Genomic DNA, 3931 nt, shown 5'->3' on the forward strand with positions numbered 1-3931 from the left:
TCTCGTCTCTTTTTCTTCCCCACTTTTGTCTTAGAATAAGAGACACGTGAAGATACATTCACCTCCCCGGACCCCTGGGCGCTGGTCTCTTTTCGGTCCCCTCCTCTGGGAAATAGCGTTCACGTCTAATGCAGTTCAATGTTGTTTCTGGGGTGCAGTCATTCCTATAGCAAGTGCCTTTACCTTTGAGAAAAATATCTAAGAAAGTAACTTACTGCTCCCTAAAATTACCAATCCCTTTGCCTTTTCCATCTTTACAAAACCCCTAAGTGATCTAGTGATTAGCAAAACATTAAATTTTAAAAAATAGCTCAAATCCAAGATATTTCATGTTTCAGAGCAAAAAATATATACAGTCATACTTAAAGGAAGAGGCTTCACTTAGTGTAGGTTTAAGAGTCACTTTGTGGTCGGCAGTGAGACTTGAGCAGAGCAGGGCCGGGGGCCAGGGACAGAAGGGCGCCAGGCGGAGAGCCACCCCCGACCCCCTCACCCCCACCCCCGTGCCCGGCAGCAGGCAGAACTGGGGAACAGGTGCCCTTCCCACTGGCCTGTCACTGGTCACGGGGCTCAGACCCTCCCGTGACCGCTCCTCCCCAGGCGTGTCACGTGTCACGCGGGTTAGACCCCCGTGGAGGGGGAACACGGGGTCGAAGTGTGCCCTCACGCAACTCCCGACTCCGGGGCCCTCGCACAGCCGCGGCCTCGGGCAGTCACCCCTAGAGAGAACACCTGGCCTCGGCTGCGCCCCAGCTCCAGGCCCAGGGACGCAGCAGAACCAGATGAAGCGCCGCTCCGGCTGCCGTGGGGACCAGCTGCCGTGACTGATGACCCCAGTCCTGGTGCCGGCCGATCAGTGGGGACCACGACCCGGAAAAGACACGCCTGGAGCGCGGCTGCTTGTCCTGCGGAAACCCTGCCCCGGGACCGCCCCGAGTCCCCTCCCTTGCTCGGCACAGAGGAAGGAGCCTTTCCCACCCCCTCTCCCTCCCTCCCTCTCCCCCCTTCCAAGCTCCAAGGGCCCCTCCTGCGCTGTAACTTGTCTCCTGAGCCCGCTTCTCCTCCACCTCGCCGCCTTTCTAGACAAACTCTCTCTTACAGTTTGAGTCTCGTCTCTGAATTCCTCCAGCCAGGACGCGCGTCCCGAGGAGGCTGGGCTGCGGCCTAACATCGGTGCTGCTTTGCTGCCAGCGCCTTTATCTTTCTACGAAATGAGGCTTGTGGGGTCTTGGAAATTAATTCCTCTCAAAATAAAAGTAATACAAGTACTGCTTCTTTTCAAAGGCGACCTTCATTGACCCAGAGCCGAGGGAGGGGTGCATAAGGTGATGGGTTACAGATAAAATAAAATGGTTTCCATGTAATAAAAATAGGGAAGCCAATGATATAAAAAATCACGCTGAGATGTCAAGCCTTTCCCTGAAAACATGGCGCTCCTGGGGGCAGCGGGGGGAGATGAGCTGGGCTCCTTGCTGGTGTTTATAGAGCCTCTACTTTCTGGAATTTTCCATACGCGTTCTGAGATGGGCCTCACTGAGGAGAAACACTAATCCTGTCCTTTGGGGAGGAACCCGGAGGACAAGGGCCTTCCCCGGGACGTCCTGTGACTGGCCGAGCCTCTGCCCCTGCGGGGGTGCCGTGCGCTCTGCTGCCGGAGCGGAGCCCTGGGCGCTCGCTGGCTGGCGGGGCCACGCCAGGCTCAGCCGTCAAACACCCGAGAGCCAGAACCGGCCGTGACCAGCGCGGCTGCGGTGGCTGGGCGTCCTCCTGCAAAGCGGGAGATCACCGGTGCGTCCGGGTCGCGGGCTGGGACGCGCGCCGTCCCCGCTCAGTGTGTGTACAAGAGGCGACAGACCCGTGTCCCCTCCCTCTCTTCCTCCCTTCCGTCCTCTCTCTAAAAATATACAAATAAAATCTCCTTTTTAAAAAAAGAGCAGTAATTGAAGGCATATCTTAGGAATTGCTGACAATACGGTTCGTAATTTAGCAAGAAGTCTCTTTTTGAACTGTGCAGATGCGAGACTATGAAAGGGACTGGCTGTTCCCAGGGGAGGAAGGGCCTCGGAGGGAGGGGGTGACGGACGAGGAGGGCGAGAGGCGTGTGCACGCGTCCGGGACTGACGCACTCCGTGCGGTGCTGCGCAAACACCCCAGATGGCCCCTGAGCAGCAGACGTCCACCTCGGAGGAGGTCCCCCGCCCTCAGTTTTTACACACACGGCACTTCTGTGGGTCTGACCTGCCAAGACGCAGCACCAGGCATGCTGGACAGACAGGGGACAAGGACGGGCAAACAGACTACCTAGGGACCCGAAACACAGAATAAAAGACAACTTCCAAAGAAAACATGGACCCAGCTTCGCGCGGTGGCCGTATTGTCGCCAGTGAGGCTTATCCGAGGCACGATTGTTGCCCATTGGAAAAAAACTGGATCCGGGAACGTGTGAACTGCATTTAAAGTTGCATTAGGAGCCCTGGCTGGGTGGCTCCGTGGGTTGGAGTGCTGCCCCGTATGCCAAACGGTTGCGGGTTTGATTCCCGATCCAGGCACTTGCCTAGGTGGCAGGTTCGATCCCCCGTTGCAGCGCGTGCAGGAGGCAAGCAATTGATGTCTTTCTCTCTCTTCCCCCCCCCATCTTCCTCTCTCTCTAAAATGAAGAAACATATTGTTGGGGGAGGATTAGAAAATAATATTAAAATAAGACAAAGCTGCATGAGGAAAGACGCACACTTAGAGGCACTTGTTCTCAAAGGAAATAATAATTATGCCTGAACCCCCAAAGGACTAAGTGCCGCCTAAGGAACCAGAGAAACTGACGATGAGAGGGTCCCGCCAAATGCCAGGAAACCCCGAACGACTTCCACCACGAACAGCGCCTGGCAGAGCTGGTTCGCGAGAACCCGGCACACGAGCTCCAGCTTCCGAGGAGCTCCTTGCTGGAGAGGGCCCTCCGCGAAGCAGAGCTGCGGGTCCGCGGCTGGGGGCTGTCCCCAGGGTCCCGGGTCACAAAGCCGTCGTGAAAGGGGACGCGTGAGTTAGCCTCAGACTCGCCGGGCCTGGCCCCCAGCACAGCTGTGCCCCTCCCGAGCAAGGGGAGGCCTGAGGGCTCCCTGCCCACGGCCCCTCAGGTCCCAGGGAGCGTCTCTTGGACGCGGGAGCGAGCCACCACCCTGTGGTGTCTGATAAGCCGAGGGAAAGCTCCGTGTCCCCAAGAACAGACCTGGGGGTGAAGTCGTGTGACCCCGCCCCGCTTCTGCGAAGGACGCCTGGCATCTCTGAAGTTCGTCCCCTCGCCGCGCTGACGTCTCCCAAGTGACGCGGCCATGACATGGCGTGGGAGTGACTTCCTGCTCTAAGAGCAGGGACCTGGGCTCAATGACAGAAAGGGCTTGATGTTTGTGCTATGACGGACGATTTCAAATGACCCAAAAGGCCCACCCTGGGCTGTTCCAGTCTGCAAGCAAATGTGCCCCATGGCCTTGGAGAAGGGAAGAGAGTCTTTCGTTTCTAGCCGGGTGCCCACTCCCAAGGCCTTCACAAGATTCCCCCCAAACCTCAAAACCAACCCGCCTTTCATTTGACAAAAAGGTGCGCTACCCACTGTTGCGGGCTGAACTGTGTCCCCCGCCCCAAATTTCTTTCACATGTTGATATTCTAGGTCCCCAACCCCCACATGAGCCCTTGTTTGGAAGAAGGGTCTTTGTGGCTGTAATGCCTTCAGATGAGGTCACTCTGGAATAGGGTGTCCTTATAAAAGGCAGGGTACAGATGCAGGGACACGCATGGTCTGGGCCCTGTGAAGAATGGAGTGAGACCACCAGCAGCTGAGGGCAGCCAGAGCCTGGAGAGGAGCCCGGAGAGGAGCCCGGAGCAGACCCTTCCCGGCGCCTCAGAGCGGCACGGCCCTGCCCACACGGGGCCTCAGCCTCG

General features: G+C 57.5%; 1 pseudogene; it reads left to right on the forward strand.

Moving 5' to 3' along the window:
• The first annotated feature begins 2354 nt into the window (after positions 1-2354).
• On the forward strand, positions 2355-2428 carry LOC150008056 (U4 spliceosomal RNA; annotated as a pseudogene).
• The last annotated feature ends 1503 nt before the right edge of the window (positions 2429-3931 follow it).

This window comes from Furipterus horrens, unplaced genomic scaffold (assembly GCF_987537825.1).
Source record: "Furipterus horrens unplaced genomic scaffold, mFurHor1.1.pri manual_scaffold_6, whole genome shotgun sequence".
In the NCBI taxonomy this organism is placed as follows: Eukaryota; Metazoa; Chordata; class Mammalia; order Chiroptera; family Furipteridae; genus Furipterus; species Furipterus horrens.